The following is a 13,944-nucleotide window of genomic DNA, read 5'->3' on the forward strand; positions in this document are numbered from 1 at the left end:
GATGTCTGCAACCTGGTCTTGGGGGTTCCCGGCCTGCTTCTTTTAAAACCCAATGGACTGCACTGCTGCTGCTTCGTTAGTTGGCGTATTAACCTCATGACAGCAGGAGCTTCGTTTTGTCCACTTTATCCTGGGTGTTGAGGTGTGATGGGCATCTTCTACAGCCTTGATAAATATATAGTCTAATGAAAGACTTTTTATATTCAACCCAGTTTTTTAAAGTGTTACTGTTTTGTTTCTTTGTAGAAACTATGAAGATCGGGACAATGGCATTGAGTATTACCGTTCTCGAGGTACTAGGAATGTCTGTAATGCTGTAATAGTTTTGGGGCTTTGGATTGTTGTTGATTAGAAAGTAACATTGTAACAGGAACTAAGTGGATGTTTTCTGATTTCCGTGGAGTTCTGGGCACTTTTGGTTAGAAGGGTGTATGTGTGTATAATTTGGTCTGTAGGATTCACAGAATTGCCTTTGTAATTTTAGTAAGAGGAAGTGAAAACAGATGATAACAGTGTGTTATCAGGTACCATCATCTGAATCACTCTGTTCTTACCCCAGATGTATTTTGATAATTTTTTTGTTTTGTTTTACTTGTGTTTAACCAGTAAGTAGAAGGTAATTGTCTTTAGAGATCTACATCTTTGCTTTCTGAGGTCCTGTTTTCTTTGTACTATCTGCTTTAAGAAAGTGTTTGGCAATAAAATGCTGAAATAGATTAGGTATTTGAGAGCCTAGTTATTTAAAGACTCAGTGTGGGCCAGAAGAGGAAGGATTCCACCTAATGCAGACACAATGAATCTCAGAAGTCTTGGAGCAATCTCATTTAAGGCAGAAATCAGTCACAAGCGAACAATAATACATGGGCTTATTTGTTAAAGAGATCCTTCATTCTACAGCTCAGAATTCTTCAACTTTTTGATCTCAGGACCCTTTTACTCTGTTAAAAGGTGTTTGAGGACCCCCCAAATAACTTCTTCTGTTGTAATGTATCTTGATATTTACTGTGTTAGAACTTAAAACTTAAAAAAATGAAAAGTACTTAAAAATGACAAAGAACAATACACCCATTACATTAAACAAAACCATTTGTAATGAAAATAACTTCTGAAACAAAAAGGAGTGACATGAATGACATTGTTTGACATTTGTGTAAGTCTCTTTAATGATTATTTTTAATGAAAAATAACTATTTTCCAACACCTCCCCCTCCCCAGAAACATTTAATGAAAAGAGTGGTACCGTTTCCCATTGTCTGCAATCTGTTTCATAACCAGCTTTAATAGAAAGTAGCTGGGTTCTCTTGTCTGCTTCGCCCTGCAGTGTGTTGACAGGTTGGGTGGAAGTGTGCAAACTCTAGTCTTGCACAGATGTGCCATTGTGAAAGGGAGGAGCATTGAAATAACCTTTTCGGATAATTATGGGTATTCTTCTTTGATACTACATTAAAACATGACTAGTGGTAGTTTTTTAGAGGTTATGCACAATGTAGATTCTGCAGCCATAACATAGGTCTCAACGGAGTCTGTTACTTTAAAATTCATTAATGTATCTTGCATTGTGAATAGGACAGAAGAGAGATGGTTAAGTCAGTTACCAGACATCTGTGCAATGGAATATTATGCAACAGTGTTTTGTCACAGATGAAGTGCTTACCATTGTAATAAATTGTCTCATGATCTTGATCTTAATTTTGCTAAAGAATGAAGAGGTGTGTGTATTAATTGAAAGGAAAATATAGCAAAATATAGGTATGTTTAGTGTTGCATTCACGGATGACATTTCATTTTCTTTATACATTTATATATTTTCCAAGTTTTCTACAATCTGCACATTGCTTCTAAAAATAAGTTGTTGGGGGCGCCTGGGTGGCTCAGTGGGTTAAGCCGCTGCCTTCGGCTCAGGTCATGATCTCAGGGTCCTGGGATCGAGTCCCACATCAGGTTCTCTGCTCAGCGGAGATCCTGCTTCCCTCTCTCTCTCTCTCTGCCTGCCTCTCCATCTACTTGTGATCTCTCTCTGTCAAATAAATAAATAAAATCTTTAAAAAAAATAAATAAAAATAAAAATAAGTTGTTGGAAGGAAAAATAAAAATAACTTGTTGTTGCTGTTGTTTTTAAGAGAGAATAAATATATCTGTTAAACTATTTCCCTTATCCCAAAGCCAACTTTTACAAGAAGAACCCCAATATTTCCAGTTGGAGTGGTAGCAAGATCCATTTCTTCCCCCTTAAATTTTTGTTAATTTAACAGACTAAAGTAACCTTTCTTTGGCTGTTTTAAGCCTCAGAACTTTGCCTTTTTATTTCAGTGGCAGTTAATTGGTTTATTAGAGAAACTTTAGTCAGGAATTATTCAAGAAAAGTATTGGTTGTTGAACTATATAGCAGAGACATAATTTGCCTTTTCTCATTTCTGTTACACTTCAGGCGAACACTATTTCTTATCTTGTAGAATGGCAAAAGGATCTTGTCCTAGGTGATTGAGCTACTCTCACAGTTTAGAAATATCCTGGAAATCAGCATGTAATTAACCTCTCATTTACTGCCTTGGAGTAGTTTGTCAGTATTGGTGTTTGTCACATTTTTGTCTTTATGGTTTTATGGCTAGAAGTTGAAGCGGCTTCAGAGAAATAGAGGGAAGCCCACCTCTGGGGATTAGTTCCCTGCTTGCCCCTGGATTTAGAAAGGATCTTTGCTCACTATTATGTCCCTGACACTGTATTGTCCTAAAATATTGCTGCTTTAAGGCTTTTTGTCCTCAGTCTGTGGACAGCAATCCAGATCTGCTGACGGTCTGTTTTTCTGAAAATGGAGGACCTCATCTTGTTGGCATTTTTTTGTTTAATGTTCCTTATGATATAATTAAGTGATTATTAAGAAGTCTCCAGAAGCTACAGTACATCTATAAAGCAGGAAATTAGCAGTTTTGCATTCTCCACTTATCATCTTAAATATGAGAACACCCCTTTGATATTTCCAGCTGAGCATACAGTTCTGTGGCTTTAGTTAATATGTTTGTGACGTGCAGTGTTTGCACTCTCTCCCAAGACTATTTACTAAGGCACAGCTCGCTTTGAAGTGTAAACTGTGATGGGAAACTACTTAATTGCATATTCTAATACTGTTTTACATTAAAAGATCATCCTATCCTCTGCCTAAAATGGTTGAGAATATTCTACTTGGGGGCATCCCTAATGGTTAAAGCCATCATTAAGTTTGGAAATACTCTGATTTCCATCAGATTTTTGGAGTTGAACATTTTGGAGGGCAGGGAATGCTCTCCAAATATATAGGGTGCTTTCTTCACCTCAATATCAAAACCTCTCTTTCCACTGAATTTATTTTTCAGATCTGACCTCATCTTTTGTGTAATAGACCAGACTTGGAAGGATCTACAGATTCCAAATAAGAAAGGAGGACTGTTATTATCACTGTATTACCAAAACCATCAGCTTTGTAACCTGCAGGGGCGCTTTACCACCCCCCACCCCCCCACCCCCGCTTACCTGTGGTATGTCCCATACTCTTGTTCCTGACTGCTTTCCCATCTCACCTGGCACCCGCTCCCGCTCCCCAGCGCTGTTGCTCCCCAGGCTTCCTGGCTGTCTGGTCTCAGCTTCTGCCCCTGCCTGTGCCTTTACCTGGAGTGGAACCCTTCCCCACATAGCAGCCTGGCTGGCTCCCTCACTTCATTCAGCTCTTTGCTCAAATACCATCCAGGTGTCTGCTCTCAGTCTGCAGTCTTCCCCAAACACTGAAAATGGCACCGCCTGTTTCCTTACCTGTGTGTGTTTACCATGGTACTTCCTTCCTGTCTGATAAATCCATACCTTCCTGTTTGCTTGCCCACTGTTTGCCTGCCCCCCCACCCCCCATGTAGGCTTCATCAGGGCAGGGGCTTTGTTTCCTTTGCTGCTCCTTCCACATCGTTTGGGATAGTGTCTTGCGCTTAATAGACGTGAAATAAATACTTGATGAATTAATGGAGGAATGAACTCACCAGCTTCTCTGTTGGGGGCTGCTATGAACAGATTGTATTTGCTTTCCAGGTGTCATAATAGCTCCTTTGAAAGACAGGGAACGAAAGGCTTGCTGTGTTATACCTTGATTCAAACTGCCAAACACCGTGCCTGATAAACAGTTAACAGTCACGTGTTATGAAACAAAAGGACACGTGGACGGTCAGTTAGTTGTTTGTTTATGCTCATGCCTGTCTGTGGCTCCCAGCACACCAGTGTGCTTGGCAGACGGTGAAGATGGAGCTTGAGAAAGCCCAGGAGGTTGGTGGGAGGCATTTTTGATTTTCGAATTGGTAAATATTTGCACTCTGGCATACTTCGACTTGATTTTTTTTTTTTTAAGATTTTATTTATTTATTTGACAGAGAGAGAGATCACAAGCAGGCAGAGAGGCAGGTAGAGAGAGAGGAGGAAGCAGGCTCCCTGCTGAGCAGAGAGCCGGATTCGGGGCTCGATCCCAGGACCCTGAGATCATGACCTGAGCCGAAGGCAGCGGCTTAACCCACTGAGCCACCCAGGCGCCCCTCGACTTGATTTTTTAAAGGTCGGAATGGGAGGATTAGGAACCACTTTGATGAGGTTCTTGTTGAAAATAACTGTGTGTCAGATATTTATTACAGACTGAATCAGAGTTAATGACAGTGGTTTCCTCTGCGTGCCTGAAAGAGCTTGCATCTGTGCCTTACTCCTTCTCAGAGTCATGCCACACCTGTCTTCCAGTGTCCTGGGTGAACCACACCTGGTAGCAGAGCACCGTGTTGAGCTGTTCCTTCTGCCTTCTTTCCTGCCACTTGCCTGATGAGTCCTCCTAGTTTCAGTCAGGCTGGTGTCTCCATTATTTCTCCCCTGTCTGGGCCCTTGGTGCTCCTTCAAACATCCTGCTTGGTCATTGCTGACTCTGCCTGGCCAAACCCTTTGCTCAGGGCTTGCTTCTGAGGTGCTCACACTCTGACTAATCTCTGTCCCTTCCTTCTGTACAGTTTAGCTCCGAATCAGTGTGTGATATTAATATGTTCTGTATCTTGCTAATTTTTTACAAAAAAGACGAAACACTTGTAAGGGGACTCCTGTCAATCTTTTATATCCCCCAAGTGTAGGATAGGCAATGAAAAAAAGAGAAAATATGAGACCTAGGATGTTGATGGGAGAAGCTTGACTTTGGACCATTCCGGTCACCCTGTCTGAGGATGTGGGGGCACATCAGGGCACAGAGGAAATTGGGTTTGATTGTCTGGATCCAGGCTTTGAACAGAGCCACGTGGGGGGTGGGGCCTGGCCTGCCGTTGAAGGGCAGCACGACGCGACGGACACGTATCCGAGGACGGAACAAGGAGCTGAGGGCTCAAAGGACTTGAGGTCAGGAAGACTGATGGAAATTGCTTGGGGGAATCTTTTTTAGCTGCCCCCCCCCCCTTTTAATACGGTAACTTAAATCTTCTCCATGTGACTTTACCAGAATGGAAGCTCCTTGAGGGCCGGTCTGCCATGCGGTCTGCCCTATGTCTCTGGCACTCAGGGCTGGGACCAGAGGTGGTCAGAGAAGACGAGATAGATGGATGGTCGGTCCAGGTGGTTGCTCTTGGAGATGGGAGGGAGAGGAGACGTGTGGGCTCACTGGTTCTTGCACTCCTGACCAGCATTTCCTCTTTACGTGGTTATGTTGTGGCCCAGACCCTATTGTAGGTGTTGCTGATCATGGTGGGTTCCCCTTTCAGTACTCTACTGGAGCTAGATGCTGGTGTTTTGTTTTGTTTTTTAAAGATTTTTTATTTTATTTATTTGACACAGAGAGAGAGATCACAAGTAGGCAGAGAGGCAGGCAGAGAGAGAGGCAGAAGCAGGCTCCCCACCAAGCAGAGAACCCGATTCGGGGCTCCGTCCCAGGACCCTGAGATCATGACCTGAGCCGAAGACAGAGGCTTAAACCTCCGTCCCAGGACCCTGAGATCATGACCTGAGCCGAAGACAGAGGCTTAAACCCACGGAGCCACCCAGGCGCCCCTGGTGTTGTGTTTTGAAGTTCCACAGGTGGTTCGGATGTGCAAGCCAGGGGCATAAACCACAGCTGTGGAGCGTGTGAAGGAAGACGGAGGTTCATGCAGCCCATGTGGTCCTCATGTAAATAACCAGCATCAGCGTGGCCTGTTGGGGGATGTGTTCTTTTGCTGTTCTTTTCTTGGAGCCATACAACTCAGTAGTTGAAGGGATTTCCTCCCCCCCCCCCCCCCATCTTCCTCTGCTGCTTTGGGCTTCCTTTCACATTTAGTTCCTAGCAGCTTAAGAATTCAAGCTCCTTGGGCACACTTTTATTATACCTGGCAGAACATATTATTAAGGTGTTGAAGTGTTTTTAAAAATTCAGCACCAACGTGTAGGTGGCCTCTAGCTGCAAACACTGGATTTAGCATCTCCCTGCTCAGTGCCCCTCCCGTAGCCCAGTTTTCCAGTTCTCCCTGTGCTCGCCCCAGAAGTACAGCTGTGAGCAGCTTGGACTCTGAGTTCAGAAACGGAGGACGATAGATAGGAAAACTGCCATCAGGTGAGTGGTTGCTGGTTGGCCGGCTTGATTTCATTATCATCCTGGACACTTGTCGACATTTTCATCTAATTTTGGTCATTTTCAAGCTGTGTAATAATTCAAACTGTACTTTGTGAGCAAGTAACCTTTTATGCTATGCATTTGACCATCTCTAGGAAGGTCAAGGGAGTTATTTGTCTCTTCTTACACCTCAGGATGAAATAGTTTAGGTGACTTATTTACTGTTTGACTTGAAAAAGCTAGAGAGAGCAAACTGGAGTTTGGAAAGGGATTTGCATGTTTGCATGTGATTGTGTGCTCAACACTCATATGTGTGCACAGGCTGGGGCAGAAAGGAGTTATGGACTGTGTGATGAATTCCAAAGCACAGAGATGCATAATGTGGAGGTTCAGGGAAGTGGGAGGCGCTGGCAACGGAGAAGGCAAGCTGGAGGAATTAGGATAGAATTAGCTGGACTGAGGCCGGGTGGGTCAAAAGATGAATTGTCTTTTTTTCCCTTAAAAACTTAATAAAGAAATAATGGCCTGGTTCCAAAACGAGAAGAGACAGCTCTACCTTGTCTCCCTTTCCCATGGGGGTGGACTGCTCTAGGAGGGACAGAAGATGGAGCAGTAGTGAGGAGGCCAAGTTCTGGCAGCACTCCACCCAGCTGACCCACCTTTTCTTGTTATATGACCTTGAGCTAGTTGTGCATCAGCTCCTGCTCTGTCAGGAGGCATGAGAAGACCTCTCTCATGGAACTGCCATGGAGGTTACATGAGATGAAATACAGTGTTTCACTGGTGCCTGGAACCTTTATTCAGTAGCTCATAGGAGGAGGAGTATTTCTATGGATTACCTGAGATTCAACCATCACTGATAATACCATTTCTGTTACAGATTTCAAATGATTTTTTTAATCCCATTTAAATCGGGAGATTGCAGTAGAGCACAGACCCAACCAAGGGTGGGTATTTAGTAGGGAGAAATTAATTTAGCCCAGTGAATTATTTTATTTTATTTTATTTTTGCACCATGACCAATTTAGGACAAATAAAAATGTTTATAGGCTCCATCTCTTCTCCATGCAAAATTTATTGAGATATTGAATCACTTTAACAAATGATAATTGAGCATTCAGTATATTCTAAGCCCTGGAGTCAGAGTGATAAACAGGAGAAATGGCCCAGGCCCTCAGGTAGCTCCGGATCTAGAAGGGATCATCATCGAATAACATGTATCTAGCAATAAATGACGAGTTCCAGACTGTGAGAGTGGGACGCAAGCTCAGGACAGAGACCGAGAGTGGAGGGACCCCGGTTCAATGGGGTGCTCTGAAAGGTGATGTCTGGGTAGAGATGAAAAGGGCGAGGATGAGCCAGTGTAGCCAGAGGCTGGGGATGGGTTGGGAGGGAGTGCTCTGGGGTGTGAAGACCAGCCAGGTGAGATATGCAGGATGGCCAGTGTGGCTGGAGTGTGGGGAGCAAGGGCAGGGGAGAGACTGGTGTGTGAGGAGTTGGCCGGGGTCCAGTTAAGGTAGGGAGTGAGGGCCGCTGCCAGGGTTTCAGAGAAGCTATTGTGCCAGGGACCTGACCCAATTTACATTTTAGGATAATTGCCCGGGAAGAAAGTCCATTCTCAGTGCAGGTGTCCTGCTTTGATGTTTGTCTTCTTAATAAAAAAAAATGCTGGTACTGCCTTTTTTAGCCATGGAACTGTTGGTATGTGAGTATGTCTGTGAAGTGGCAGGGCCAGCCAGGCCAGTGGCTGTGGCCCAGACACAGCCTACAGAGTCCCTTGGAGAAGGACCCACGGTAGGTTGCTAATTAAGCTGGGGGTTCTGTATGGTTTTGTTGTGTCAAGAGCAGAGCTCTTCGAGTCAGGGTTGTGACAGAGGAGAATGTTGTGACCCGGCTGGTATCTGGCATGCTGAGCGCTGACTGGTGTATTTCCTTCTTCAGTCCCAGCGTTGCTGGTTGAGCCAAGAACAATGCAGAAACTCTGAGATCAGCACTTGGAGATCTGTGCTTGGAAAGGAGTAATCAGGGACTCCTTGATTGTAGATCTCTGATATCAAATTACCCACTTTCGAATCAGTCAGTTTTGATGACACACAAGGACTCTCAGGAAGGCCATTTTAAGTCATTGTTATTAATCAAATAGTGTTTTTGTTGTTTGTTTACACTGAGTATTGAGAAACGCATGTAATGGTCTGTTACCTCAGTTTGCTTTCTCTTGCTGCCTAATCACCTCTGACTGTTGAAAGCCCCAAGGTGGCAACGAAGGGCTGCATTTCATACTCAAGCTTTAATAACCATTCCTATGGGTCAGAGATATTAAAATATCTCTAATAGGGCTCAACCCTACTAGTTGTATTATAGCTGCAGATGGGTAAAGAGCCGATTTCTCTTGTTTCCCATTTTTGGGGGGATGGGCGAGTGTGTGTGGCTTTGAAAGACCTGTGTCATGGAGCCTGACTGTGTTACCCAGTGCAGTGTGTGTGTGTGCAAGGGAGTCTCAGGTTTGGTTCAGACTGTCCTGACTAGTGAGAACCTCTGATCTCCTGGTTGGGGCTCACAGGTGAGGAAACACTCATCCCAAGAGGCATGGTCATTTTCTGAATGCACAGAGCCTGTGAGGTGACAGATTTGGGAATAGGACCTGGCATTTCTTAGGCTTGGGCCTGTGCCCTCTGACAAAGCATGTTGAGTTAATTGTAAAGGAAAGGGTCAGTAACAGATGCAATGAGGAAATAATGTCCAGTAATCCCAAGTCACAGAGTCGAATCTCTCTATCTCTTCAGTGAACCATTTTAAGAGAAAACAAAATTTGTTTCTTACTAGTGAGGTGGAAATAAAATTTATTTTAAAACAAGCATGAAAGGCAAAATAAAAACTAGATTAAAGACAAAGTCTAGGATACTTTGTGTGTGTGTTTTTTTTATAATCAGGCATTAAATTATAACCAGTAGGAATGACATTAATGATTCTGAGGTGACAGTGTCATTCGGTACTTCATTTGATTAAAATAGTAGATGTATTTGTAAACTACTTTTATTAGATAATATTATTTAATCTGGCAGTTAGTCCCATAGTTAATTTTTTTCCAGTCTAAAAATAAACATTGTATCTCTGGAGATTATTAAATAGCTTGTAGTAACAATGTCTTGTTTTCTGAATATTCATAAGTTCAATTTATGGTATTCATGCTTCTCGGTGCTTTTTTTTCCAAGTCAGACTTACTGGTTGTATTCTCCCTTGGTTTGGCAAGCTAATGATATCTTAATACTTGGAAGGTGGTTTTTGTAATAAGTAGTGATAGATGTATAATGGGAAACAGAGGTAAATTGCTAACCACCAATCTGAGCAAGTCTTGTTGTCTGCTGTTGCTACAACAACTAACGGTTGAGTCTGACACTGGTAGCTAACTTGTTCTACCATAGAAGCATATACTCACATTGTTACTCTTGGTTGTAAAAAAAAAAAAAAAAAGGCCTGATTCAGTAATTGGGTGCTGGTGTATTATTGGCATGTCTTTCAACAACTTGGTTCAGTTAACTTGATTGGTGTATTTTGGTTAGGTCCGTTAAACAGCCTGGGAGTGCCTCTGTTTACCCACTTTTTGTTTGTGAGGAAATGGAGGGCATGGCATTTGCCAACTAATGTGAACAGGAAAGAAAGGGAGAATGTAACCCTATTTTGAAAAATTCTGTCAACACTTATTAGCTACTTGGCACTGGTACTTCCTGTTTCCAAAACTGATGTTAATGCAATCCAGCTTTGCATTGTGAGGTGGTTTATTGCCCTCAGCAGAATTCCTGGCATATTTGAGGCCCTGCCCTCTAATTTCTGCCAGATCCCCGAGCCACAACTGGCCCAGTCCGTCCCACTCTAGCACTGCCCGCCGAGGCTACCTCCTGCCTTCATTCTGTTGCTGGTAGAGATCTTCCTTGCATAACCCCCATGATCATTCCAGCACGCTTCTGCTGCGCTGAGTTCCAGCCTCTGTGGCTCTCTGACTGTCATGGTCTTGGCTTTGAATTAAGCCTGACAACTTCTCCCTCTCTTACAAACATGAGCTACCTCCCTTCCTTCCTTCAGTAAATATACTCATGATATGGCTTCTATTACTCTCCCCTTCTTCAGTACATATTTCCATAGGTCAGTGAAAGGTATGTGTGTGGGAGGTGTGTCCAAGGGGTGGGGCAGAGAGAGGGTAGAAGAAAAAAAGATAAAGTTTGTGACTCTGAACAGGTGAAGTTGGCTTACCTGAGACTCTGTGCCCTGTGGGGGTGGCAGCTATGTCACTGGATCTGGGAGGTGATGAGTCCCTATCTTACAGGCCAGAGGTGTTAATCCACATAGCAGCCCTTATAGGGAAGGACAAGGAAACCAGGGCTCAGAAGGCAACCCCTGCAAAGGTTTTGGGATTTCTTGGGCAGAGTTTGAATTCTGGCCTTCCTATGACTAATTGTGTGAAATTGGTCAAGCCTCCTAGTCTCTCTCTGGCCCTCAGAACCTACCTCAGAGTGTTGTGAAAATTCAATGAGTTGGTGGGTGTGCACATTTAGGACTGTGCCCTGCCCACAGCTAATATTTATTGAATGATTATTTTAAGTGCTGTTATTGTTGAACTAAGGTCAGATGGCTAATGTGTGGTGGAGCTGGGTTTCAGTTTCTCAGACGATAAAGCTTAAGCCCCGCTACTGTTCCATACTGCCCTTATGTTACCCTCTCTCTGTTGACCAGGAAGAAAAATAGATCAATTTTAATTTCTCCCATACATTTTTCTGCCCAGTTTTCTGTGTGGTGGGGCTAAATGGCCTTTGTCTGGTTCCAGATACCTGGGACTAGAGCCCTTCCTCTTATTCATTGTTGACTTTAACTCCCTGGGTGGAATTTCTGTTCTGCTTCTTAAAAGATTATGCAAATAGAATGATTATTTTGGTGTTAAGAAACATTATCTGAGTTACACTGTCATTTCTTTAAAAAAAATAGGCAAATGCCATTCAAGTTAGTTTTAAATATTGATGTTTTATATCTATAATTTTGTGGATAGAGAAATTACAGAAACTGCTTTTTAAAAATACTTTAAGAAGAGGAGGGGTGCCTGGTTGGCTCAGTTGGTTAAGCATCTGCCTTTGGCTTAGGTCATGATCTCAGGGTCCTGGGATTGAGCCCCAGGTTTGGTTGTGTGCTCAACAGAGCCTGCTTCCCTTTCTCTCTCTCTCTCTCCCCCCATTCATGCACTCCCTCTCTCAAATAAAATCTTTAAAAAATAATGAAGTCTATAAAAATATTTTAAGAAGGGAGAAAATACAGTACTTCCTAGGTCACCTCTTTCCCCACATTCTGTCATAAGTATGGAAAAAGACCTAGCAACAGAATTCTCTAGGTAATCTTTAATTTGTATTCCTTTACTCATTCACACACAGCTAGAAGGATTTGAGGTTATTCTTCAGTGACTGGAGTAAAGATAGTTTAAAGATTAGGTGGAAGAGAGGTGATGACTTTAGTATCAGCAATACTAGCCCAAATAACACTTTTTGAAAGGTAATGGGTTTTAAGTGTTTTCTATTTGGAAGGGATGATGACAGTTGGCATACAGCAGCTCATCCAATTTACATTTCTGTTGCAAATTTTCAGGGGCTTTCCCATCTTCAGAGTGCTGCTAAGTTATTGTGGCAAGTTTAAATAAATGAATCAGAGCAGGATTTCTCAGGCTGCATCCATTCGTGGCTCATGAAATCAATTCAGTGGGTCACAGCCAGCATTACAAAAAAAATGAAACAAAGCAAATATCACAGTGTACAGTATATAGTAAAGATGGCTTCTTCTGGAAACTTCTGCTTTAGCTAATTTTAGTGCAGGTGTTTATTGGGTCACTGAGTGTAAAGAGGATTACAGACAGAAGTTTGAAAGCCATTGATCCGAGGTATTTTAGAAAGTTTATCAACTTTAGAGCAAGTCTGAGGGTGCATAGAAGGAAAGTGTTTATAATTATCTTTAACATTGATTTTTGTATATTACTGGATATAAGGAAATTTAAGAATGGTAACAGATCTTTTCTAGAACTATTTTATTGAATAAAGTGGAAAGAAGGTTTAGAACTTTAATTCTGAAGATTCATGGATGAAATTAGGAAAATAAAGTTGTTAGTGTCCTTCCTAATTACTGTGTCACATGCACCATTGTGTGTGTGTAGATTTTGTACTATAAACTGAATTTTTAAATCTGAGATAAATTTCACTCTCAAATACTTGGCATCTTGTTCAATTTGACATTTGTAAGATTATAAACTAAAGAGTATTTATTTCTAGATTTTCTTTGAGCCCTGAATTGCCTTGAAAAAAATTTTTTAAAGAATCATCTCATTTTTCATAGCCCTTTGGCCACATTTAACTTTGAATATTTAATCTAAGTAGGTAAAACTGTCCTATACTTATTAAGCTTTTTCAGATTAGCTTTTTTTAAAGGCATAAAGGAAGTAGTTAGCTGTCATGGTACATCTGTAGTTTCTTGTTAGGGAATGATTTTATGATTATTTTTCTGGAAGCAATTAATATTTCCTTTATAACCAGCTGTAAGTAAAAGACAACTTTTCATTATGAATGTGTTAACATGTCATTTGTCCTTGCCCTTTTCATTTAATTAAATACAATAGCTGCTATTTGTGTGGATTTTAAAACAGATATTGTTAAAGTTCTGAACTTTTTGACAGGAGCTGTGAGAGAAGTCAAAGCTGATGGGAAGTTTCTGGATGCTGAGTTCTTGAGTAATGAACCCTTTTGCAACAAGAGAAATGAAAACATCTAAAACTTGAGTAACTGCAGGGAGAGAGAAGCAGAGTTCTCCCATTTTATATGGAACTAGTGTTGGACTGAGCGTTTACTGTTACCCACCTGCCCTGTCCTTTTACTTAATCACTTTTGCTGCTATAGGATTTAAGTGGCCTGATGGTGTGGCAAGATTGGGGAAACCTTCATCTGACTGTAGTATTATTGGGTAGTAATAGATTGGATTGAAATGCCAGAATGACTAGCCTGAGGGAGGGTATGTTGGCACTTGGGGCACAAGTCCTCACCCCTGGTGGCTGAGGCCATAAGGGTTATAGACAAAGTGGTAGGTGGTTTGCATTCTTGCATAGGGGGAAGAAGGAGTGATTTACTTTGAGAGAGAACTTATCTGAGGGTGAAAGCTACAAATTAAATAGGAGACTATTGGAGTAGTTACAAATTGCTCTTGAGAGCATCCTGTTTGAAATGAGAATGAATGAAATCTCTCAACTTCTATAGGATCTGGATTATGAATTGCCTATCTATTCCTCACTACTAAAATTTAAGTGCTTATCTCTCTAAGATCTCTATTCCAGAAATATATGTATTTTTGAAATCTTGAATTTTTTT

The 13,944-nt window shown here is 41.9% G+C and overlaps 1 protein-coding gene across 4 annotated transcripts in view; it reads left to right on the forward strand.

Moving 5' to 3' along the window:
- The window catches only part of FAM107B (family with sequence similarity 107 member B), a 228,798-nt gene that overhangs the window by 183,987 nt on the left and 30,867 nt on the right, over positions 1 to 13,944 (forward strand). Inside the window, exon 2 of one of the 4 annotated variants that reach the window (XM_047741395.1) lies at positions 3,351 to 3,512. The exons of 2 other annotated variants lie outside the window; for them this stretch is intronic. The gene's annotated coding sequence lies outside the window, so the exon portion shown is untranslated. The remainder of the gene's footprint in view (positions 1 to 3,350; positions 3,513 to 13,944) is intronic. One more of the 4 variants, XM_047741394.1, reaches the window with a different exon arrangement.

Source organism: Lutra lutra, chromosome 8, assembly GCF_902655055.1.
Source record: "Lutra lutra chromosome 8, mLutLut1.2, whole genome shotgun sequence".
In the NCBI taxonomy this organism is placed as follows: domain Eukaryota; kingdom Metazoa; phylum Chordata; class Mammalia; order Carnivora; family Mustelidae; genus Lutra; species Lutra lutra.